General features: G+C 43.4%; 1 protein-coding gene and 1 long non-coding RNA gene across 4 annotated transcripts in view; one reads left to right on the top strand and one right to left on the bottom strand.

The window, feature by feature from the left end:
- Positions 1 to 26290, top strand: part of Acoxl (acyl-CoA oxidase like) — a 317884-nt gene that overhangs the window by 221299 nt on the left and 70295 nt on the right. The gene's annotated exons all lie outside the window — the stretch shown is intronic.
- On the bottom strand, positions 160 to 15342 carry LOC121140509. The gene is made up of 5 exons (XR_005877385.1): positions 15302 to 15342; positions 3363 to 3488; positions 2581 to 2721; positions 932 to 1189; positions 160 to 198 (listed from the first exon to the last, which is right to left on the bottom strand). It is a non-coding gene; the product is annotated as an uncharacterized LOC121140509 (long non-coding RNA).

Below are 26290 nucleotides of genomic sequence, written 5' to 3' on the forward strand. Positions count from 1 at the left end.
AGAAAGCTTCTTTGGTGAAGGCTGTCTTAGTTACTTGTACTGCCATGATAAAAACACCATGACCAAGGCAATTTAGAAATGTTTTATTTGGGGCTTGTAATTGCAGAGGGTTAGAGTCCATGAGCATCATGGTGGGGAGCATGGCAGCAAGCAGGCAGGTATGGTGCTGGAGCAGTACCTGAGAGCTCACATCTTTATCTGCAAGTAGGAGGCAGAGAGATAATTGAGAATGGAATGCGCCTTTTGAAACCTCAAACTCTCTCCCAGTGACACACCTCCTCTGACAAGGCCACACCTCCTAATCCTTTCCAAACAGTTCTACCAGCTGGCAACCAAACATTCAAACATGTGAGCCTCTGGGGGTTGTTCTCATTCAAAGTACCACAAAGGACAATATCTACACTTATCTGTGGGTATAAAGGTAAGTATTTAGAATATGGTTAGGAACTTTATTGATTTAGGAAAATGGCAATACTAAGTTCTCCTCTAGCATCTATGACTCCTCCAGACACAGATAATTGGTCCCATTTACAGTATATGCCTCTACTTGAGAGGATGTAGGAATTCACTGGGGAAGATTGGTTTTAGAAAACTGGTGCAGGTTACCCTCCACCACACCACAAGACCAAGGAAAGGGAAGTAGTATGCAAGCAAGCATCAGGACTTATGGTCAAATCCAAGGCAGTAAACTAATTTGAAAACAAATATGTTAATTTTCTTTGTTTGGAGATGTAGATGAAGAATTAGTAGAGGCTGGAAACAAGATTTCTAGAAGCATAACTATGTAGCACTTTCTGTCTAGACATTTACTATTACTCCAGTTTTTATTATTGTGAATGCACAAACTGAGTGCCCCGACTGTGTAGACTAAACGTGGATCTTTAAAATGTAGCAACATAGCAGAGCTTCTGCAGACAATGGCAGACAATACCTTTGTTCATGTCTGTCAGCTGGGGCTGCGATTCTCATTTAAACTCTTGTCTGTAGAAAAGGCAAACTGCCCATGCTGGCGACTGGATGACCCATGAGATGTGTGGCACATGCCTGGGAGAGGCGCAGTTAGAGCATCTCTCAACTGAGGGTCTTCACAAACACTGGTCAGGAGGCAGCTGATGGACAGTCAGTCCAGACAGAGAATCCCCCACTGACTGTACACAATGAGGGTCCAGACAGAATGGTGATCAGCAGGCTGCTGGTTAAAATTCAAAGATTGATTTTTATTATTTTCAATCATATATGCTTTGGTGTTGGTGGGGGTGGAGACGGGCAGGAGGTTTGTACAAGTGAGTGCAGGAACCTGTGGAGGCCTGAGGATTCTCTGTAAGAGCAGCATTTGCTGGTAACTGCTGAGCCACAAACAGGCTGGAGAGATGGCTCTGTGGTTTAAAGCTCTTTCTGAGGGCCTGGGTTGCAGCCCCAGCACCCATGTCAGGTGGCTGACAACAGTCTGCAGCTGCGGCCCCTAGGAACCCAGTGTCCTCTTCTGACCTCCACAGACACTGCACCCACATGCTTCTACCTCCTGAAACATCATTAAGAGTAAAAGTATAATTAAAACAAGCAAACAAGCAAACCCCAGCATGGAACAAGCAGATACTTTCCAAAAAGTCTCTTGATACAGAAATAACAAGTACTCCAGGCCAGATCATTACAGTCAGAAATGGAAGGAGAAATCAAATGTCCTAGAACTCAGGGCAGTTTCTTTCTCCTCGTGGGCTAGTTAGGAAGACAGCCTCATGGAGGGACCTTTCTGTGTCTTTGGAACATGGTGGCAGTGTCTTCAAGGTCCACTTTGTATAAAACTGCAACTTCCTCTCAGCTGACTAGTGCCTAAAACTTCTGGAATGTGAAACAGATTCCTACTGCTCAGTGAGAGACTAGGGTTTAAATCCTGAAACTCCTGAGACAGGGAAGAGGTGACATGGCCCAGGAAAAGGTAGGTGGTGGTCTGGAGAGTTCTGGAAATAGAGAGACAGGAAGGGGCAGGCTGTGCTCACCTCCCAGCTTTCAGTGCTCCAAAGTATTTGCATAGCCCCTCCCTCTTTATTATAGCTATCATTACTATTTTCAAACCCACTTAATAAATTCTCTCTCTCTCTCTCTCTCTCTCTCTCTCTCTCTCTCACACACACACACACACACACACACACTCATAATCATTTATCCCCTTGTCCTATTCCTTAAGGAACCCCAACTAAAACATGGGTCACGAAAAATATCCCTGTTGTGTGTTCTTTTTCTCTCTATTTTCCTTCCTTCCCCACCCATAGCAACCCAGAAACTGATTACATTTTCTTTTTCTTCCTCACTTTCAACTTTCTCTGTGCATGGCTTTTCCTGGAAACATTAGCAAGTGTCTGTTCACTCCAGACAGGACACCATGATAGAACAAAGAGATGATTCCACCCAAGTCTAGCCTAGTGAATGAGTGAAATTTGGGGGTTACTTATAGCACAGTAGGTGAGGACTGACTCACTGGAAAACCTATCAGAAAAGCTTACTCTCTGTAGCAATTGTTCCAGCTTACATAACCTGTGGAGAGACCTTGTGAACTATAAGTTTTAGGAGCTTTTCCTGCACCTTGTAAGTTGTGTTTGCTTCCTGGGTCTTATGAGCCTCCATCTTTACTCCAGGAAGGAGTGTTTCTGTTTGCAGGAAATAGTCACATAATATTCTCTTTTTCTCATACACAGAGCCCGAAATTATCTTTCTGAGAAGAGACTAGAAAGATAAAGAGGAGGTCAAAATAAAGAAGAGGGAAGGGAAAGGAAATTACACTCCTGACAATCACATGGGAGGTGTGGCCATTTCTACGGGAGTACGGGAACTTGGAAGGGATCCTTGAGATCATATAATCAGGCCCATTCATTACAGGCAGTCAGTCTTGGATCAAGAGTTCATGGTTTCTCCATGTGTCAGTCACCAGTGGCAAGGATGGGACTGAGGAAAGCCCAGAGTTGGGACTTCTGAAGATAGCCGACTTCTCCTGTTAGTGGCTCTTCCTTACGAGTATTGGCTGACTTCTTGGCTAGGAAGGAGTTTCTGTTTCCCCCATACTTGCATGTACTACTTGGAAACAAAAGCTTCTCCCCAAATTATTCATTCAGTGAATTCCTATTTATATCAGAATGGATTCATATATAATTATTTTATGTTTTGAGTTATAATCTGTTGATTATTTTCTTGATCAGATTGTTCCCAGTTTTGGCCATTATGGGCTGCTTCTTTGAGGCTGGTCTCTATGTCCCTTTGATACACACCTTGCCACCTTTGTCTTCCTTCCTTCCTCCCTTCCTTCCTTCCTTCCTCCCTTATTTCCATCTCTTCCTCCCTCCCTCCTTCCTTTCTGAGCATTTTCTTACTTCCTGGTATATTTTGCTTCCTTACTGCCAACTCTGTACCATCAGTCACTTTTCCAAGGAGCCCAAGCTACTTTGTGGATAACTGTATTTAAAATCCAATGTCTTGTCTTCTGGTTCCTCTTCTTCCTAGTCAAAGCCATAGAATAAATATAAATATGAACATATATTAAGTCCTGTATATTAGAAATCACAGGTTTTTAAATGACAGCTCCAACTTCAATATAAACAACAGGAATCATTTTGATGTTACTATCTTATTTGTTGTTTCCTGCCTGTTTTCAAATTCCCAGGATATATGTTAAGAATTTAACAGAACTGCATCTGGTGGAGAATACATTTACTAACCAAAATGCAGTATTTTTCTCTGTAACATTAGCCCTATATCACAGAAGCAAAACAGTATTTCTAACATTTAATTATTCATTCTACTCTATACATGGTTCTCTATTCATATATTTAACAGACATTTTCCTATTTGTAGTCTTCTTTCAATTCCCCCTATATCCTGACTGATATAGAGTCCCTTTCTCTTTCCTGTAACATGTAGTTTTCCTCTGCCAGCTACTTTGGTTTTTCCCCACCAGCTGCTTGGGCTCTGCCACAGTTGCAGCCCCCAAATAACACACAGGAGGCTATATTAATTATGAAGTTGTTGGCCATTTGCTTGTTTCTTCCTGGTTAACCCATAATTGTTAATCTAAGTATTTCTCTTACTGGATAAAAGGGTCCAGACATCTTACTTCTCTGGCGGGCTACATTGTCTCTGCCATGTCTCTCTTTCCCAGAATCCTCCTTGACTCCTAGTCCCACCTATCTTGCTTCCCTATTGACCAACAGTGCTTTATTGACATATACACAGGACTTCCCCATCACTTTCCTTTTAAAATTATTTCTATGAAAATGTGTAAAGTTCCCTAGCCTCACTGCTCTAAAAAAAAGCTACCTTCAGGGAGTTATTGCCCCCTTTTCATCTGAATAGCCCAACTCTTTGGATTTTTTCACTGTTATGGTTTGAAGATGAACTACCTACTATGCAGTCTGAAGTGTTGAAGAGTTAACTCCTATCATACAGTTCTTGAGACGTTGTTCACAGAGTAATTCATTGATGGAACATTAGTTTGGTGGTGTTATTGATCAGGGGTTGATACTAGGCGGTAGGCCTTAGTTGGAGGAACTGGGTACCTGGGGCTGTGCACTTGAAGACTCTCTCTCTCTCTCTCTCTGTTTTTATCCCTCCCTTCCTCTTTCCCTACCTCCTTCCCCCTCTCCTTCCCAACTCCTTTCTAGTCACCATGAAGTGAGCATGCTATAAAGTTCTGTTTCATCATGACTCAGGAACACTAGACCCTTTGTTTATCTCAGGTATTGTGTCCTGATGGGGAAGAGTGTAGACACTCACCTTCCCCATCCTCACTATTCCATTTCATCTCTTCTCTTCTCCCCTTGCTCACCTTTTAATAGTATTTATATCCCACAAGTGAGTGTATTGTGTGTGCATGTCTGCTCATAATGCCTTTTTCTTCTATGAGGGGTAGCCTACTATCGTCATGTTGTTTTTCCCCTCTTAACAGCAACCCCAAATGTTGAATTAGTGCCTATCAATCCACCATTCATTCTCCTGTGCTGCAGAGTCATGTACTTTGTGGTTGTACCTCAGCTCGTAGAGCCTCCCTGGCATATTTGATTTTGTGATTACTGAAACTCCACACAGAGGGAGAGGGTGACATCAGCCATGTCTACTTCCTCATCGTCTCATTCACAGGACAGACCCTGTTCTCATGCTTTCTCTTCTTGCTGGTTTGATGGGTGGGGGGTGTTATCTCCATGTTGCATGTACATGTGAGCAGCTTTTGTCTGTGTGAGGACCACTTCAACTTTCTTGTGTTTTCTGCTCATGCCATTTTACCTCCTTCTCCATGTAATTTTGATATTTTGCCCACTGATTTTTTTCTGTGCTGAGGACTGAACCAAAATATCCTCTTTCTCTGGAAAACAAAACAAAAAATCAAAACCTCCCAAATATTTGGATACTAAGAAACCCATCAAGAAATACCATGTGAAGAAAAAAAAGCATAAAAAATAATAATTAAAAAAAGAATTGCTAAGGGAGAAAGCATGAATCAGAATGATAATGAAAATACAGCATACCAAATTCTATGGAGACAATTCTTAGAGGGAAACGTATAGATTGAAGTGAAAAAGAATGCTTGAAATAAATGATGTAAAGTGCCACCTTAAAGGAGAGAAATAGAATAACAGATAAGTAGAGATAGCAACAAAAATGAAAGAAACATAAAACACAGGTAGAAAATCAACAAACTTAAAAGTTTGTTCTTTGAAATGATTGACAAAATTGATTGACCCATAGCAACACTGATCAAGAAACAGAGGGGCAAAATGCAAACACATGCCATCAAGAATAAAGAGGGGATACGCTGACATCTTGACACACACTCCAGGCTCTGCAGTGTGGCCCAGCAGAGACGAGCTTGAGCAATGTGGTCAAAAGACTGTTAGGAGAAAATCCTGGAGAAACAACTTAAGCTAGGAGCATTTCTTTAATCACAACACTCCGGAGGCAGAGACAGGTGGGTCTCTGTGAATTCAAGGCCAGCCTTGTCTACAGATCAAGTTACAGGACATCCAGGGCTACACAGTAAGACCCTTTTAAAACAAAACAAACATAGCTGGGTGGTGATGTCGCATGTCTTTAATCCTAGCTTAATTCTAGCATTGGGGAGGCAGAGGCAGGTGGATCTCTGTGAGTTTGAGGCTAACCTGGTCTGTAGAGCTAGTTCCAGGACAGCCAAGGCTACACAGGGAAATCCTGTTTCAAAAAAACAAACAAATGCTAACAAAAAACAAAAGATCTCAAAGTATTTATTAAATGAATTTTATTTTTAAGGATATACTACTATGAATGAAAAACTCCAAGTCTGTGTCATTTTATTGCTGAATCCTGTCATTCATTTCAAGCACAGCAATGCTATTTCTGCTAGTGAGTGTTTTGACACTGTCACACAAAGACACAAAACATAAAAAGGAAAAGGTTGATCTTGGCCTACAGTTTCTGAGACCTCAGACCATGCTGATTGGCATTCTCTTCCAAGCTCTGATGAGTCAGAGCATCGTGACACAGGGTGTGGCTGCTCACCCTTAGCAGCCAGGAAGCAGAAGGAAGAGGAAGGAGAGGCTGCAGACAGCACCCCACTCCAATGGCCTGCTGCTTCCAAAGGCTCCGTTTAAAAGTTACCAGCACCTCCCCAAAATTACACCCCAAGTTCAGAATCATGCCTTCAACAGGAGGCTGGGGGGTGTGGGATCTTCACATCCCAACCACAATACCAACCTGCTTTTAAAGACAATGCAAGACTGATCAGTACTTGTGGAACAGAAAAAAATGACAAGTGAGTGTTCTTTTAAATAAAATAGGTGAAAATGTATATGTCAGCATCGTTATGACTAGCAGCAGGAATATATTTTAAACAAATCACATCATAACCAAGAAGTGTTTATTCTAGGACTATAAGATAGGTTTAATGTAAAATATTTGCCAATGATATAAACATCCGTCAGTGAAAGCTATAATACTAACATAATGAGGGAGATAATGTATATGATAATTTATTATGGAAACATTTTTTTGAGATAGGGAGTTTACTGTGTGGGTCAGGCTGGCCTAGAACTCACAGAGATTCCCCGTGGCCTCTGCCTCTCGAGTGCTGGAGTTAAAGGTGAACACTACCATGCCCAGCCATAAAAACATTTTGACAAAACTGATTAAAAAATAAAATCTTAGTAGAAATATGAAAGAATTTCCTTCAATTTGAGAAGGGCGTATCTATAGAAAATGTAAAGCTAACATCATGTTTAATGGTAGAGATATATGCAAGTTCTCCTGAAGCAGAAGCCAAGGCAAGATTGTCTAGCTTTACCACCTCTATTCGGCATTGTACTTCAGAGCCTTGTTGGTATAACAGGCAGGAGAGAGGGAGGGAGTCGGCGACAGAGAGAAGGGGGGAATTGGGAGAAGAGGGAGGGAGACAGAAAGGAAGGAGATGTAAAGGCTGTAACAGAAGAAATAACGTTGTCTTAATTCATGGGATAAAGTAAACATTTTTTTGGTAGAAGACTTAAAAGGTGGTCAGCAATGAGTCTCAGTGGGTCAGTGGGTAAAGAAGCTTGCCACACAAACCTGGAGACCTGAGTTCAATTCCCGGGACTCTGTAAAGGTGGACAGGGGCCAGGCCGTGGTGGTGCACACCTTTAATCCCAGCACTCGGGAGGCAGAGGCAGGTGGAGCTCTGTGAGTCTGAGGCCAGCCTGGTCTACAGAGCGAGTTCCAGGACAGATTGCAAAGCTACACAGAGAAACCCTGTCTCAAAAAACTAAAAAAAAAAAAAAAAAGTAGAAAACAACTTCACAAAGTTGTTCTTGGGTCACTACATGCAAGCATGGTACAGCCTGCATTTAGTTTACAACAATAAGTTAAAAAATGAAAAAAAGACCTAAAATAATGTAACAAGCATAACTATACAGAATTGAAAGAGCAGTGTGTGACAGTGAGATGCAAAATTCAATATTCAGAGCAAAGCTTGTGGGTACATGCTCACAATAAGCAACTGGAAAATAAAAGTCAATTTATAGTACACTAACAAATATGAGCTTCTTATACATATACATAACAGTAAAAATTCCAAGGCATGAAAGAACTGTGCACAGAACACTATAAAATATGCACAGAGTAATTCAAGAAACATTCTAAATAACACAGAGGCACACCACATTAGCGTTGCTATGAGATGTCCAAACTCCTCCCACAAAGTCAACTTCACGTCACTCAAAAGCTTGGAAACACTGTTTGTAAACTCACAAGCTCACTTGACAGTTTATATGGAAATGAGAATGCTGTAGATCAGCCCACAGATCTTTGAAAACAGTGCCAGCTGATTCCAAAGCCTGTGCTGAGGCTGTCCTGGTCCAGTCACTGGAATGTCGGCACGAAGTTACGCAGACCACCAGAGTGCTGCCGGTACACTTAGTCATACATATTTGTTCACTCAGTTTCTCACAAGCATGCAATAAATTCACTGATGAAGAGAGGGTTTTTTAATAGTGAGGTAAAGTAGATTCTGAATAGAAAAGAAATGAACTGTGACCTGTTTCCTACTCAGTTCACAAATGCTCATTAAATACCCATCATAGACTTGAACAGAAGCAGGGAAACTATAAAATTTCAAAAAAAAAAAAAAACCCAGGCAAGTGTCATCAGCAAACACTGGAAGCCAGAGTAAACAAAGATTTCTTAGAAAAACAGAAAGGACCGATCGCTTACATTAGCTATTGATAAACTGCTATTTTATGAAAGTCGCCCATCAGAACAGAGGCAAACTCTAAACCTTCAGAAATTCCTTGCAGTGTCTGTGTCTGGCACACGCTTTTATACAGAATGTGTGAAGAAATCTCTTGATGCAATAGTGAAATGATACAATCTAAGAAAATTTTGCACAAAAAAACTTGAAAAGACAACTCATAAAAGAAGATGAAAGAATAGCTAATGAGCATGTGAAACGTTGCCTAATCTTATTAGTCAGAGAGAGCTAGAAATCAAAACCACAACCAAGCACCAACACCCACCCACTGACGCATTTCAACCCAAGTGCTTGATGGCGCTCGGCCCCAGCTGTGATGCAGGGCAACTCTGGGTCTCATAACTAAGACATTCAAGGATGGAAACACAGAAGCTGGGGCTGCAGCTCAGTGGGAGAGCATTCACTCACTCTCCATGCACAAGGGCCCGGGTTCAATTCCTGGTTCTCTCTCTCTCTCTCTCTCTCTCTCTCTCTCTCTCTCTCTCTCTCTCTCTCTCTCACACACACACACACACACACACACACAGAGAGAGAGACAGAGAGAGAGAGAGACAGACAGACAGACAGACAGACAGAGACAGAGAGAAAGAAAGAGAGAGAGAGAAGATAGTTTGGGAGTCCCTCACAATTTGAATGTACACTTACTCTGTGGCCCAGAAACTCTGTCCCTCGAGATATGGCCAAGAAATGAAGCTTTGTGGTTCATAAATAACCTTATACCGGACCATTCACAGCAGCTTTATTAATAACCCCAAGTTGGAAACTGGAAACCAAGTGTTTATAGATAAGGAAACTAGACAAGTAAATTGTGGTTGATTTCACATGGTGAATCATGTGAAACAGCATGTGTGAATTTTACAGACATGCTTTGTGCTATGAAGGAGTTGATACTAGACGGTCCCATTTAATGTGGCAATCAAGGAGGGGCAAAACTAGTTGAGGGTGATACCACAGTAATCATCAGAGAGGGAGAGAGCAGGGTTGCATGGGAGAGGCTCAGAAAGATCTGGGGAATGCTGTCTCTGGATTGGCATAGCTCCAATCGGTATTTACGCATACAAAAAAAATCACTGATGGGTGTTGGAGAAATGGCTCAGTCATTACAGTGCCTGCTGTACAAGCAGTAGGAACTGAGTTCAGTTCCCAGTATCCACTGTATTACACACCTTTAGTCATAGTTCTGGGGGTGGGGTGGGGTGGGGAGAAACAAGATCTCTGGCTTCTTGGCCAGCTAGTCTTTCCAAATTGGAGAGCTCTAGGCTAAGCAAGAGAGTCTGTCTTAAAAAACAAAGTGGGTGGGGGTTGCTGGAGAGATGGCTCATTGGTGAAGAACACTGACTTCTCTTCCAGAGGACCTGGCTTTAATTCCCAGCAATCACATGGCAGTTTACAACTTCCATATTGGGATCTGATGACCTCTTCTCACATGCAGGTGTACATGCAGGTAGAACACTGTGTCCATAATAAATAAATAAATCTTTTTTAAGTGAAGGGTCATTAAGGAAGATACTGGCATTGACCCCTGCCCCCCCACACTCACATTACCATGTACACATGTGCATGCCTCCCCCCAAACACTTTGAAAAGCATGGAGCTGCAAACTTAAGGTTGATACATGTTATACATCTCACTGTGAATGCATTATATCTCAATGACAGGATTCGAAAGTCTAATTCAAACAGGGCATCCTGGCAGTTAGGCCACATGTGCACATGAGAGTCACTCCAGTTTTCTGTATAAGTTGGAAACTTTGAAGTCCAACAGGTGGCATGACATATTGTCTCTGATAGAATCAGTGACAAATGGCATCAGTGAGGATTCTCTAGGGTCTAGTCTGTGCTGGACTCTGTCTTAAACAATTTTCAGCGCCATGTGGGAAGGCAGCAGTGGGTCCCCATGCCACCCAGCAGTATGGAATCTAGAAAGCATGGTAACAGACCAGACTGACAGAGGTGAGCTGTCGAAGGCCAACCCTGATGGCAGACAGATAAGCACAGAGCCTGGACGTTCTACAAGGACCTTGACTTGAGGGCTTTGGTGACACAGTGAGGATGGGGTCAGTCCCAATAGACCTATAGTTCCGTGGAGAACTCCCTGACCAGGGTTGGCATAGGGACAGATAAATTAGTTCATGCAAGAATGCACTCGTCAGCTGGTCGATGGTGGTGCATGCCTTTAGTCCCATCACTCGGGAGGCAGAGGCAGGCAGATCTCTGTGAGTTCGAGGCCAGCCTTGTCTACATAATGAGTTTCAGGACAGTCAGAGCTGTTACACAGAGAAACCCTGTCTCAGGAAAAAAAATGCACCTGTCACTTGTGCTCGGCTGAGGTCACAGTCCTTGGTGGAGTTCTTGCCACTGTGATCCTAGACTAGATGAAGGGAACCAATAAAATGATCCTAGCACATGCCCTCAGTTGTTGGATGCTAGCTCAGTGAGCCAGTAACCCTCCAGCCTGCAGGGATGTCAGTTAGACCACAGGCAGGCAGAGAGCTTCTGCTTTTAGCAACCAGGCTGAAGCAGCTGGTGTCCTCAGGATGAAGCATTCAAGACTAAGCACAGGGGTGACATGTGGCATCAGTACTCAGCCTATGGAGGGCAGAGTCAGACTGTCCCCATCCAAGGGCACACATCTGGCCTGCCCACTCAGAAGGCCATGGGAACTCCAGATTTACTCCTTCCTTTCAGAGGCTGACAAGGGAGCTGAGAGGCCCCTGGCTGACTTAGCGCCCCTTGTGGTAGCGCTTGTGGACCTGCAGATTCCCACTGCTCTCCTCCCTCTGCTGACTGGCAACTCTGGGCAGTTAGCACTGGTTCCAGTGGGTGGGTATTTAGCTTAGTAGGTAAAACGCTTGCCTAACAAGCAGGAGGCTCTGGATTCGATCCCCGGCACCACATGTGACCAGTGTGGTAAGGCATGTTTGTAATCCCAGTACTTCAGAGGTGGAGGCAGTAGGTCATCTTTAGCTACTTAGGGAGTTTGAGGCTGATCTGAGTACTATGGAAAGAAAAAGCAAGCTCCTTAGTTCAATGAAAGAAATTATGTTCTTGCTCGAAAATGTTGTTATAGGGGCTCACATAAAGCAGGCACTGTGAGAATTTTGTCTGTAAAGGCATAATCCCTGTTCTCTGGGGCAGGGGGTGGCTTGAGTTCTATACACAGAGAGATGTGGAGTAGAGAGAATGCTACTGTGTTCTGGGTTCAGGACAGATGGAGATGGTGGTGAGAATGGAGATGAGTCTTGAATGATAAATGGGCATGTGTGCTTTTCTTGTGACCCCAGGCACAAACTGAGGCTGGACCTTCTAGGCAAGACATGGGGAGGTCAGGGAACAGCTGTTGCAGCCACCCTAGCTCCAAGCCAGTCAGTTTTCCATGCCACAAGCAGAGAGACCAGTAAGGGAGGGCGACAGCCCTGGTTGGTGGGCTGCTTCCTTGTGTATCCTACACATGGCACTGGAATCTTTCTGTGTCCCTTCAGGAGACCACTGTGAAGGTCCTCCTCTTGTCAGTGCTACAAGGGTGACCTATGTGTTGGCCACAGTCACTAACAGCCCAGGAGTGTGAGCCTCAGCTGAGATGTCAGCAGAGAACCCAGAGTGCTGGCTGATAGAGCTTTGGGTCATTTGATAGAGAGCAGAGGTGCACTAGGGCTCTATCTTGCATCCTGGGAACATAGGTTGGCATTGCCAAAGAAGAAAGACCCCGAAGAGTCCCACAATATAACAGGGTTGGTGATCTCCATCTCAGGTGCCTCCTCTGAATTCACGCCCAACCTCTCCAGCTGTCTGCACACATTACCCCTCTCTTCATTCTCACCTCATGTCTCCCAAGTCCTACACCAGTAGGACAGCTCCAGGTTCAGAAAACAAACGTCTCAAGGCACAATTTCTTTCCCGTATTAAAGGTACATTTTCCTGCCTTCTGTGGACTTGAAGCAATCACTGAAGGCAATCAGGTCCGGTAACACAGTCTTCATCTGAATGGGAAGTATATGCTGCTGAAATGCTATCTAGCTGACTGAACTCCAGATGCATGTGTTTTGTGCATGTGCAATGTATTGAAGGCCCTGTGATTGTATCCTTCCCCTTCTCTCTCCAGCAGAGCAGTTAAGGAGGAACTTTGAAAATGATGGTGCTGTTGGGTAAGGACAAAGCAGCAAATATTTATTTACAAATCTGTTACTAGAAATTATCAAGATCTATTTCAGGAGTTGAGCTTTCAAAAATACTCTAAGTGACCAAAGAGAATGCATTGCCCATAATCATTTTCTATCCCCGATGGCTCAGTAATGAAAAGCAGACTCTTCATTGGAAAAGAAAGCAGGGGAAATTAGGAAATAATACATTCAATTGTAGAAGCCCTTTGCCAAGACTGTATTGGTTTCATGTTCCAACAACTTCAGTTAAGCCTCCATGGGGAAACACTTTTGAAGCAGGTCACATCTAAGACATGCATGCTCCCACTGTGTGGGGGTGGATGGGAATGGTTATGTCTCCACCAGGGATGAGCTCCATCTTTTCTTTGTGAATGACCTGTTCATACTGTTTGTGGGAGAGCATGGACTGCAAACGCCCTAACAGGGTCATCACAACCACATTGGGAGAGACTGCCTCTCTCTCTGCTGAACCCACTGTTCCTAGTGTCTTCCTCCAATCCCAGCACCCATCTGCAATGGCAAATTCTTTCATGTAGTCATTAGTTCTGGTCAGGTACTCAGACTTGTGCTAGGTGCTGGGGTCTCACAGTCAGCCAGGGAAGTACTCAGACTTTCTGGGATGGACGTGCCAGCTGGGTGGGAGGGTAGAGAAGAATGCCTAAAACACCAAACACCGAGGGGCCCACATTTGGGGAGAGAAGATGCTGGAGGGCTTCCAGAGGAGGTGAAATTCTTGCAGTCAGGAGGAGGGAGCCGAGGAAGAAGACATTATAGTAGAGAGAATTGCATGTGGAAATATTTGGACCAAGGGTTGAGTGTTTAAGCTCATTCGGTAGAGTGCTTGTCTAGCATTTGTAAGGCACAGAACTGTTCTCCAGCCCCACACAAACCAAGCATGTTGGCACAGGCTTGTAATCCCAGCACTCCAGAGGCAGAGGAAGGATCAGAAATCCAAGGCCATCTTGTGTTACATAGCAACTTTGGGGTTGACCTTGTAGACATGAGACCTTGTCTCAAAAATATGTCTGAAGAAGAGAGGGCTATGTTTGCTGTAGAACTGGACACAGATCTGGTAGAGGGGAAGTGTGCACACAGACATAGGTATGTATGTGCATGTGTGTGTGTGCATCTAAGTTCTAGGATGGCCTGGAACTCATTGTGTGGCCAAGCCTGTCCTCAAACTTATAGCAATCTCCCCTCCTGCTTCTTTATCTGAGATTACAGGTATGAGACACCAGATTTGAGTTCACATTTGTGGAGTACACTATAACACGAATAATAAAAACCCAGAGACTGATATTGGAGTTCAGGCTGATGATCAGAAAATCAAAGCACCCAAGCCACTAGCTCTTACCTCTGCCAAGCTGAAATGGCAATCCCGTCTCTATGAATCCTTAGAGGCAAATGTTCTCCAAAATCCTCAGAGACAAATGCCCTGAGTTTCTGTCTCCTCCTCCTATACTCCTTTCTCTGCTCAACCATATCACTCCTGTCTCCACCTCCCTAGTGCTGGGATTAAAGACTTGTGATCTCAAATGCTGGGATTAAAGGCATTAGCTGTTATTCTTTTGGTTTTTTTCTTTTGCTGTTGTTGTTTGTTTTGTTTTTAACTTTTTTATTACTTTAATTTTAAATAGCTTGCTTCACATGTCAATCCCAGTTCCCTCTCCCTCCCCTCCTCCTGTACCCCCACCACCACCCCCAGCCTTCCACCCTATCCCCACTTCCTTCCACATAGGGGATATCCAGAGTCTGTCATTTCAGGCTGTCCAGGCTGAGAGAGCATCCCTCTTTGTGTTATGGACACATGAAGTCCATTTGTATTCCAGGGATAAACACTGATCTACTGCCCAGGGCCCCATAGGGAGTCCACTCAGGGGGTCTGGATCAGTCCCATGCTGGCCTCTTAGCTGTCGGTCTGGGGTCCAAGAGCTCCCCCTTGTTCAGATTAGCTGTCTCTGCTGGTTTCGCCAGCCCGATCTTTGCCAATTTGCTCATCGCTCCTCTCTCTGTATCACTGGGTTCCATAATTTCAGTTCAGTGCTTAACTGTGGGTGTCTGCCTCTGCTTCCATCAGACACTGGATGAAGGCTCTAGGATGGCATATAGGGTAGACGTCAAGTTCATTATCAGGAATGGGATTTAAGGTGGTCTCTCCACTATTGCTTAGCTTGCTAATTGGTGTCATCCCTGTTAAGAGAAGCTTTTTCTTTGCTAGCCGCTTTGGTTTATCCCTCGCCAGTCGCCTGGGCTCTGCCGCGCCAGCCTGGTTCTAGATCCGCATGAGTCCCAAATAAACACACAGGAGGCTATATTAATTATGAAGCTGTTGGCCTTGCTTGTCCCTTATTGGCTAGCTCTGCCTTAAGTAATTACCCCATAATTGTTAATCTAAGTATGTTTCTTACCGGAGAATAGTTCTGGGCTCCTACCCCCATGGCGGTTACATGTTGACTCTCTTGTGTTTCCCCTTCCCAGAATCCTCCTCGACTCCTAGTCCCTCCTATCTAGGTTTTCTATTGGCCAGACAGTACTTTATTGACAAATGCACAGGCAAATAACAGGACTTCCCCAACACATCCCTTTAGATCACTAGAGGTCTCACTGGTGCCAGATCTCTCTTCTAACTTATGACTCCCTCTATTATGGTATTTCTCATCCTGTTCTCTCCCTATTCTACCCCCCCACTCAACCTTCGTTTCCCCCATGACCTACTCTCTCCTCCTTTTCTCCCCTCTCTTCTTCCCAGATCCCACTCCCCCTCACCTCCACGCTGTGTTCCCAATCTGTTCAGGAGATCTTGCTTTATTCCTCTTCTCTGGGGTACCATTCATATCTCTCTTAAGTTCTTTCCTGTTTCCCAGACTTGCTGTCAGTGGAAGTGCAGACTGGCACTATCCTAATGCATGTCTAAAATCCATATATGAGTGAGTACATACCATGTTTGTCTTTTTGTGACTGGGTTACCTCACTCAGGATGGTTTCTTCTAGTGTCATCCATTTACCTGTGAATTTCAACATTCCATTGCTTTTTGCTGCTGAGTAGTACTCCATTGTGTAAATGTACCACATTTTCTCTATGCACTCTTCAGTTGAGGGGCATCTAGGTTGCTTCCAGGTTCTGACTATTACAAATAATGCTGCTATGAACACGGTGGAACAGATGTCCTTGTCGTATGAATCTACATCTTTTGGATATATGCCTAAGAGTGGAGTTGCTGGGTCTTGTGGTAGATTAATTCCCATTTTTCTGAGGAAACTCCATACTGATTTCCAAAGTGGGTGTGTGAGTTGGCACTCCCACCAGCAGTGGAGGAGTGTTCCCCTCTCTCCACATCCTCTCCAGCATAAATTGTCTTTGGTGTTTTTGATTTTAGCCATTCTGACAGGAGTAAGATGGTATCTCAGAGTTGTTTTGATTTGCATTTCCCTGATGGCTAGGAATGTTGAGCATTTTCTCAAGTGCCTCTCAGCCATTTTAGACTACTCTATTGAGAATAATCTATTTAGTTCTGTACCCCACTTTTTAATTGGATCCTTTGGTGTTTTGGAGACTTGCTTCTTGAGTTCTTTGTAAATTTTGGAGATCTGTCAGATGTGGGGTTAGTGAATATCTTTTCCCATTCTGTGGACTGCCTTTTTGTCTTGTTGACTGTGTCCTTTGCCTTACAGAAGCTTCTTAGTTTCAAGAAGTTCCATTTGTTAATTGTCGATCTCAGTGTCTGTGCTAGTGGTGTTATGTTCAGGAAGCGGTCTCCTGTCCGAATTCGTTGAAGAGTATCTCCCACTTTCTCTTCTAAGGGGTTCAGTGTGGTTGGATTTATGTTGAGGTCTTTGATCCATTTAGACTTAAGTTTTGTGCAAGGTGATAGGCATGGATCTATCTGCAGTCTTCTGCATGCCAATATCCAGTTATGCCAGCACCATTTGTTGAAGATGCTTTCTTTTTTCCATTGTATAATTTTAGCTTCTTTGTCAACAAGTGTTCATAGGTGTGTGGGTTAAAATCAGGGTTTTCAATTTGGTTCCATTGGTCTACTTGCCTATTTTTTGTGCCAATACCAAGCTGTTTTCAGGACTGTATCTCTGTAATAGAGCTTGAAGTCAGGTATGGTGATGCCTCCTGAAGTTCCTTTATTGTATAGGGTTGTTTTGGCTATCCTGGGTCTTTTGTTTTTCCATATAAAGTTGATTATTGTTCCTTCAAGGTCTGTGAAGAATTTTGATAGGGATTGCTTTGAATCTGTAGACTGCTTTTGGCAAGATTGCAATTTTTATTATGTTGATCCTACCAATCCAAGAGCATGGGAGATCTTTCCATTTTCTGGTCCTCTTTGATTTCTTTCTTTAGAGACTAAAAGTTCTTGATATACAGGTCTTTCACTTCTTTGGTTAACATTATCCCCAGCTATTCGATGCTGTTTATGGCTATTGTGAAGGGTGATGTTTCTCTGATTTCTTTCTCAGCCACTTCATCATCTGTATATAATAGGGCCACTGATTTTTTTGAGTTAGCTTTGTATCCTGCCACTTTGCTGAAGGTGTTTATCACCTCTAGGAGTTCCCTTGTGGAGTTTTTCGGGTCACTTATGTAAACTATCATATCATCTGAAAATAGTGAAAGCTTGACTTCTTTTCCTATTTATATCCCCTTGATCTCCTTTTGTTGTCTTATTGCTCTAGCTAGAACTTCAAGTATAATATTGAAGAGATATGGAGAGAGTGGAAAGCCTTGTCTTGTTCCTGATTTTAGAGGAATTGTGTTGAGTTTCTCTCCATTTGGTTTGATGTTAGCTGTTGGTTTACTGTATTTTGCTTTTATTATGTTCAGATATGTTCCTGTTATCCCTGATCTCTCTAGGACCTTTATCATGAAGGGGTGCTGGATTTTGTCACAGGCTTTTTCAGCATCTAGTGAGATGATCATATGGTTTTTCTTTCGCAGTTTGCTTATATGGTGGATTACATTGATAGATTTTCTAATGTTGAACCATCCCTGCATTCCTGGGATGAAGCCTAATTGATCATGGTGGATGATTTTTCTGATGTGTTCTTGAATCCTATTTGCTAGTATTTTATTATTTTTGCATCCATGTTCATGAGGGAAATTGGTCCATAGTTCTCTTTCTTAGTTGTGTCTTTGTGTGGTTTGGATACCAAGGTAATTGTAACCTCATAAAAAGAGTTTGGCAGTGAGCCTCCTGCTTCTATCATGTGGAATACTTTGAGGAGTATGGAAATTAGGTCTTCTTCTTTTTATATTAATTTCTTTTATTTTTATGTTTAAGTTTAGATTAGAAACATAGTTGGTTCACAAGTCAGTTCCAGGTCCCTCTCCCTTTCCCTCCCCTCCTCCTGTGCCCTCCCCCCAACTCCCCCATTATCCCCTCATTTTCCCAGGGAGGGTGAGGCCCTCCATGGGGGTGTCCATAGTCTGTCATTTCATCCAGGGCAGGGGCTAGACCCTCCCCACAAGAGTTCAGGGTGAGAGTTCATCTCACATTGTTGGATGGGAGTCCAAAGTCCATGTGTATACTCGGGATGTATACTGATCTACTGCCCAAGGCTCAATAGATTACCTAGGCCTCCTCACTGACACCCCCATTCAGGGAGTCTTGATCAGTCTCATGTTGGATTCCCAGGCATCAGCCTGGGATTCAAGAGTTAACCCTTGTCAGGTCAGCTGTTTCTGGGGTTAAACCAACCCAGTCTTAACTCCTTTGGTCATTAGTCCTCCCTCTCTGTTACTGGCTTTCTTGAGTTTAGCTCAGTACTTAGCCTTGGGAGTCTGCCTCTTCTTCCATCAGCCACTAAATGAAGTTTCTGTTTCCCAGACTCTCTGGCCATGGGATTGTAGGCTGGCACTCCCCAGATCTATGTCTAAAATCCATATATGAGAGAGTACATGCCATGCTTCTCTTTTTGTGACTGTGTTACCTCACTCAGGATGGTTTCTTCTAGTGTCATCCATTTGCCTGCAAATCTCAGGATTCCGTTGTTTTTTCTGCTGAATAGTAATCCATTGTGTAAATGTACCACATTTTCTCTATCCACTCTTCAGTTGAGGGGCATCTAGGTTGCTTCCAAGTTCTGGCTATTACAAATAATGCTGCTATGAACATAGTGGAACAGACATCCTTGTTGTATGAATGGGCATCTTTTGGATATATGCCTAATAGTGGAGTTGCTGGGTCTTGTGGTAGGTTTATTCCCATTTTCTGAGGAATCTCCATACTGATTTTCAAAGTGGCTGAACAAGTTGGCACTACCACCAGCAATGGAGGAGTGTTCCCCTTTCACCACATCCTCTCCAGCATAAATTGTCATTGGTGTTTTTGATTTTAGCCATTCTGACAGGAGTGAGATGGTATCTCAGAGTTGTTTTGATTTGCATTTCCCTGATGGCTAGGAATGTTGAGCACTTTCTCAAGTGCCTCTCAGCCATTTTAGACTCCTCTATTGAAAATTCTCTATTTAGTTCTGCAGCCCACTTTTTAATCGTATTCTTTGGTGTTTTTGGAGACTTGCTTCTTGAGTTCTTTGTAAATTTTGGAGATCTGTCAGATGTGGGGTTAGTGAATATCTTTTCCCATTCTGTGGGCTGCCTGTTTGTCTTGTTGACTGTGTCCTTTGCCTTACAGAAGCTTCTTAGTTTCAGGAAGTCCCATTTATTAATTGTTGATCTCACTGTGTCTGTGCTAGTGGTGTTATGTTCAAGAAACTGTCTCCTGTACCAATTCGTTCAAGGGTACCACCCACTTTCTCTTCTAAGAGGTTCAGTGTGGCTGGATTTATGTTGAGGTCTTTGATCCATTTGGACTTAAGTTTTGTGCATGGCGATAGGCATGGATCTATCCGCAGTCTTCTGCATGCCAGCCTCCAGTTATGCCAGCACCATTTGTTGAAGATGCTTTCTTAATTCCATTGTGTATTTTTAGCTTCTTTGTCAAAGATCAGATGTTCATACGTGTGTGGGTTAATGTCAGGGTTTTCAATTCGATTCCATTGGTCTACCTGTCTATTTTTGTGCCAATACCAAGCTGTTTTCAGGACTATAGCTCTATAATAAAGCTTGAAGTCAGGGATGGTGATGCCTCCAGACGTTGCCTTGTTGAACAGGGTAGTTTTGGCTATCCTGGGTCTTTTGTTTTTCCATACAAAATTGATTATTGTTCTTTCAAGGTCTGTGAAGAATTGTGCTGGGATTTTAATGGGGATTGCATTGAATCTGTAGATTGCTTTTGGCAGGATTGCCATTTTTACTACATTGATCCTACCTATCCAAGAGCATGGGAGCTAGATCTTCTTTGAATTTCTGGAAGAATTCTGCACTGAAGCCATCCGGGCCTGGGCTGTTTTTGGTTGGGAAACTTTTGATGACTGCTTCTCTTTCATTAAGGGTTATAGGTCTGTTTAGATTGTTTATCTGTTCTTGATTTAGTTTTGGCAAGTGACATCTATCCAGGAAATTGTCCATTTCCTTTAAATTTTCAAATTTTGCAGAGTACAGATTTTCAAAGTATGTCCTGATGTTTCTCTGGATTTCCTCAGTGTCTGTTGTTATGTCCCCCTTTTTATTTCTGATGTTGTTAATTAGCATGCTTTCTCTCTGTCTTTTGATTAGTTTGGACAAATGTTTGTCTATTTTGTTCACAACTCTTTGTTTCATTGATTCTTCTCAATGTTTTCCTGGTTTCCACTTGACTGATTTCAGCCCTCAATTTGATTATTTCCTGGCATCTTCTGCTCCTGGGTGAGTTTGCTTCTTTTTGTTCTAGAGCATTCAGCTGTGCTATTAATTTTCTAGTATGACTGTTCTCCAGTTTCTTCATGTGGGCACTTAGTGCTATGAACTTGCCTCTCAGGACTGCTTTCAGAGTGTCCCATAAGTTTGGGTATGTTGTGTCTTCATTATCATTGAATTCCAGGAAGTCTTTAATTTCTTTTTTTATTTCTTCCTTTATCCAGGGATGGTGCAATTGTGCATTGTTCAATTTCCCTGAGTTTGTAGGGTTTCTGCGATTTGTGTTATTGTTGAATTCTAATTTTAATGCATGGTGGTCTGATAAGATACAGAGGGTTATTCCAAATTTTTTGTATCTGAGGAGGTTTGCTATGTTTCCTATTATGTGGCGCTGAGAAGAAGGTATATCCCTTTGTGTTTGGGTGGAATGTTCTATAGATGTCTGTTAATCCCAGTTGGGTCATAACTTCTATTAGTTCTTTTGTTTCTTTGTTAAGTTTCTGTCTGGAGGTCCTGTCTAGTGGTGAGAGCGGAGTGTTGAAGTCTCCTACTACTAGTATGTGAGATTTTTTTGTGCGATTTGAGCTTTAGTAATGTTCTTTTATGAATGGGTGCCTTTGTATTTGGGGCATAGATGTTCAAAATTGAGACTTCATCTTGATGGACTTTTCCTTTGATGAATATGAAATGTCCTTCTCATCTCTTTTGATTGATTTTAATTTGAAGTCTAATTTGTTAGATATTAGGATTGCTACACCTACTTGTTTCTTGGGTCCGTTTGATTGGAAAATCTTATTCCCAACCCTTTACTCTGAGGTAATGTCTGTCTTTGACTTTGAGATGTGTTTCTTGTATGCAGCAGAAGTATGGGTTATGTCTTCGTATCCATTCTGCTAGTCTGTGTCTTTTTATAGGCAAGTTGAGACCATTGACATTGGGATATTAATGACCATTGATTGATGATTCTTGTTTGTGCTTGATTTATTGGTAGTGGAGTTATTGTGTGTAAGTTCCCCTCCCTTTTTCTTTTGGTGTTTGGTAAAGTGGGATTATCTATTGCATATGTCTTTGTGAGTGTAGTTATCTTTGTTGGGTCTAGGTTTTTCTTCCAGAACTTTCTGTAGAGCTAGATTCATGGATATGTATTGTTTAAATCTGGCTTTGTCATGGAATATTTTGTTTTCTCCATCTATGGTAATTGAAAGCTTTGCTGGATATAGTAGTCTGGGCTGGCATCCTTGTTCCCTTAGCGTTTGTAGGACATCTGTCCAGGATCTTCTGGCTTTCATAGTTTCCATTGAGAAGTCAGGTATAATTCAGATAGGTCTGCCTTTATATGTTATTTAGCTTTTTTCTTTAGCTGTTCTTAATATTTTCTCTTTATTCTGTAGGTTTGATGTTTTGATTATTATATGGCGAGGTGACTTCTTTTCTGGTCCAGCCTATTTGGTGTGCTGTAAGATTCTTGTATTTTCATAGGCATATCCTTCTTTAGGTTAGGAGAATTGTCTTCTATTATTTTGTTGATTATGTTTTCTGTACCTTTGAGCTGTATTTCTTCGCCTTCTCCTATACCTATTACTCTCAGGTTTGGCTTCTTCACGGTATCCCATATTTCCTGGATATTTTGTGTTAGGGATTTGTTGGTTTTGAGATTTTCTTTGGTTGATAACTCTATGTCCTCTAATGAGTCCTCAACACCTGAGATTCTCTCTTCTATCTCTTGTTTTTTGTTTTTGTTTTTGTTTTTTTTCGAGACAGGGTTTCTCTGTAGCTTTGGAGGCTGTCCTGGAACTCCCTTGGTAGTCCAGGCTGGTCTCGAATTTACAGAGATCCGCCTGCCTCTGCCTCCCGAGTGCTGGGATTAAAGGCATGCACCACCAACGCCCGGCTTTCTTCTATCTCTTGTATGCTATTGGTGATACTTGCATCTGTAGTTCCTGATCATTTACTCAGCTTTTCTATTTCTCTCATCCCCTTGTTCTGTGTTTTCTTTATTGTTTCTATTTCAGCTTTCAATCCTTCAACTGTTTGAGTTGTTTCTTTCATTTTTTTTTTGTTTTTTTTTAAACTTGGTACTCTTTAGATTCTTTGAGAGATTTGTTTATTTCTTGAATTTTTTTTGGTTCACCTTTTCCTCCATTTCATGTATTCTTTTGTTTTTGTTTTTCTTCTATCTCTTTAAGGGATTTCCTGATTTCCTTTTCCAGGGTCTCTATCATCTTCATAAAATAATTTTTTTTTGGTTTTTCGAGACAGGGTTTCTCTGTGGCTTTGGAGGCTGTCCTGGAACTCACTTTGTAGACCAGGCTGGCCTCGAACTCACAGAGATCCGCCTGCCTCTGCCCCCCGAGTGCTGGGATTAAAGGCGTGCGCCACCAACGCCCGGCCATCTTCATAAAATAATTTTTAAGGTCTGTCTCTTCTGCTTCATCCATGTAGTGCTTTTCAGGTCTTGTTGGTGTAGGTCTCTAGATTCTGGTGGAGTCATGTTGGTCTTTCTATTGCTGAGTGAGCTCTTATTCTGTCTCTTCCCATCTCTTCTTCCAGTGGGTGCAGGTGGGGTCTTTTCATCTTTACTGGTCTCCTTCTTTCCTGAAGCTGAAGCTGGGGACACTGGAGGGTGGGGTCTGAAGCTGGGGACGCCGGAGGTGGGGTCTGGAAGGACTGATGCCTTTCCTGTGTGCGTGGGTCCTCTGGATGCCAGGAACGGGCCCCTGGAAGATTGACTGGATGGGTGATGGATGGGGGATGTGGGGTAGCCCCAGGGGGACCTGAGCTCACCTGAAGCTGGGGACGCTGGTGGGTGGGGCCTTGAAGGTAGCTCTGTTATTCTTTTGGACTGATTCATTCTTGTGTAGCCCAGGGGGGATCTTGGACTCAGAGATCCATCTGCCTCTGTCTCCTGAGTCCTGGGGTTAAAGGTGTGTGCCACCACTTCCTGGTTTCTATGGCTAGCTAGTATGCTTCTGGAATTATAGGCGTGTATCACCACTGCCTGGCTCTATGGCTGTGGCTAGACTTGCATTCTGAACCCTCAGGTAAGCTTTATTAAATCATAAATAATATATCACCACAGTACACACTCTCCCAGGCACTGTTGGAAAGATGGTGTCTTTGCTGCAATGCGCAGTACAGCAGATTTCCATGTGAGTGATGATGTGAGTCTCTGGTAGACTGAGGACAAGGTGCCCAGATAGTCATGTTCCTTGGGGCCACATACTCCTGTGTTCCAGAATGTAACTTAGGGACAGTTTCTGGATTCTTCTAAGCCTCCCCTGTAAGATCAGAATAGTTTCTTACACAGGACAAACACATCATGCCTCAAGCAATGTGCTTAGTGTCTTGCAGGTGCCAGACCCTGGCTACTATTGTGACATCTATTCTGTGTTTCTCTCAGAACAAGTGTTGTGAATTCCAACTCCACACCTCAGGGCACTCCCCTAGCTAAGGCTGGCACATTGTGAGAGAAGGGTTCTGGTGCAATAGAGACTGGTACCCGGCCAGGCATATGCAGGAGCTGCACAGGGGGAAGAAAGAGCAAGGTGGCAGAGAGAGTGTCCTGGGAAGAAAACTGCATCACCTGAGGTTTCAGAATCCAGTCAGGAGCCCATAGCTCCTCCTGGAGTCAGGAGCAGTCTTTTGAGGGCCATTTAGTCTGTGTAAGGGGACTCTCCTACAGTCACCATGACAGCTCAGAGGGTAAAAAAACTTGCTGCCTAGCCTAAAGATCTGAGTTGGAGCCCTAGAAATCCACACAGTGGACAGAGAGGATCAACTCCCTCCACAGTGACTATGTCCCTCACCCAAAAACAACAACAATAACAACAAAAAAATAATAGGGTTCTACAGAGGAACAAAACCAATGAACTGTATATATGATTTAAAGGGGGGATTATTGCATTGCCTTACATTCTCAGAGTGGAGTGTTTTTTTAATATTCATTTTTATTGTATTTCCATTGGTGTTTTGCCTGCATGTATGTCTTTGTAAGGGTGTCAGATCTTGGAGTTAAAGACAGTTGTGAGCTGCCATGTGGGTGCTGGGAATTGAGCCTGGGTCCTCTGAAAGAGCATGAAGTGCTCTTAATACTGAGCCATCTCTCCAGTCCCCAGAGTGGAGCTGAGTCATTGCTGTAATCCCAAGAAGCTAGATGCTTCACAAAAAGAGACGCTGACAGCTAGTGAGCCAGCGCTTGAGCCTCACGTGGACCCAGCCAGGGACAGATTGGGGAGGAACTGACAGGAAGAGCTCTGAGCTTATCTACCTGACTGAAGAACTTGGTGGGCACAGGGCACAAGGGCTAGGAAAAGACCTGGGCTAGGCACTAGCTGCAGCCTTGTTGGGGAAGCCATTGTAGGAGCCTTAAAATGGGTTTTCATGGAGAAGGAAGGCAGAGAAGGCCCTGTGACTTTTGGAGATATGGAGGAAAAGCCCAGAGTTGAGGTGGTAAAAGGGGATGTTTGGGTCAGGAGACCTTGGCAAGGAGGAACCCAGCATCTACTCATCCAATCCACTGTTCCCTTGGGCCAGGTGCAGTGTTAGAGTTGGAGTGCCCACACTCCCACTAATTAGGTCAGGAGAGAACAGAATGACCCTTAAACACTCAGAAGAGGGAGAATCTCAGCCACGATGCTGGCGCACAGTGGTTTATCTAAATGCGGTCTTGTTCTCTCATAACTGGAAAACAGAGGCAGGCAGCCAGGGCCCCACTGTGGCTCTGTGGCCAAAGCCTAGGTGGGTTCTTGCTGTGGCTCCATGGCCAATGTCTGCCAGGCTCTTGCTGTGGCTCTGTGGCTCTTGCTATGCTCCCTCTTGGTTCCCATGTTGTGAGTTAAACTGTTTCCAACAGAAGGGTATGTTCAAGTCCTAATCCTCAGAACCCATGAATGCCAACTTAATTGGAAAAAGGGTCTGTGTAGCTATAACCAAGTTATAACCAAGGAAGTCATCTTGTCATCTTGGAGAGCAGTGGACTTACACCAGTAGGCCCCTCCTCATAAGAGGGGAGATGCACAGAGCCAGATACAGGGAAGGAGGCTTGTAGCAATGGCCACCAATGGTTGAGCCATGTAGTGGCAAGCCAAGACTACCAGAGATGGCCACTGCCCAAGGCTGAGGCAAGGCAGCATGCTTGGACAGACTGGTGTCTGCTAACACCTTGGCTTCGGAGCAGACCTCTATTGCTGTGAGAACATCTACCTCTGTTGTCTCAGGCCCTGAGACTGTGGTCATTTTGCACAGGAGCCTCCAGAAGCCAGCGCAGCTCTGTAGCTCAGTTTCCACCATTCTCTCAGCTGTGGTGCAGCTGGGTTGCAGCTGGGGAGAGACCAGAGAAGCCTGGTTGGGGTCTTTTTATCAGGGAAGTGGTGGCTTTCACAGAAGCATAACCAGCAGACAACTGTCTGCCCTCTCTGGCCTTGGAGGCTGTGTGTCCATGACAGAAGTACTTTGTAGAAGATCATCTTCTATATACAAATGTGCATGTGAACACACACACACATATATATATATGAAATTAATATATTTTATATTTTTAAATTTACTAATCTCTCAGGTATTTGATCACTAGGGTTGAACAAACGTATGCACTCAAATAACTCTCATCAAATCTAGCTGTGGAATACACCCATCACCCTAGCAGGTTCCTTCA

The sequence above is a fragment of the Mesocricetus auratus genome, unplaced genomic scaffold, assembly GCF_017639785.1.
Source record: "Mesocricetus auratus isolate SY011 unplaced genomic scaffold, BCM_Maur_2.0 Super-Scaffold_100004, whole genome shotgun sequence".
Classification (NCBI taxonomy): Eukaryota; Metazoa; Chordata; class Mammalia; order Rodentia; family Cricetidae; genus Mesocricetus; species Mesocricetus auratus.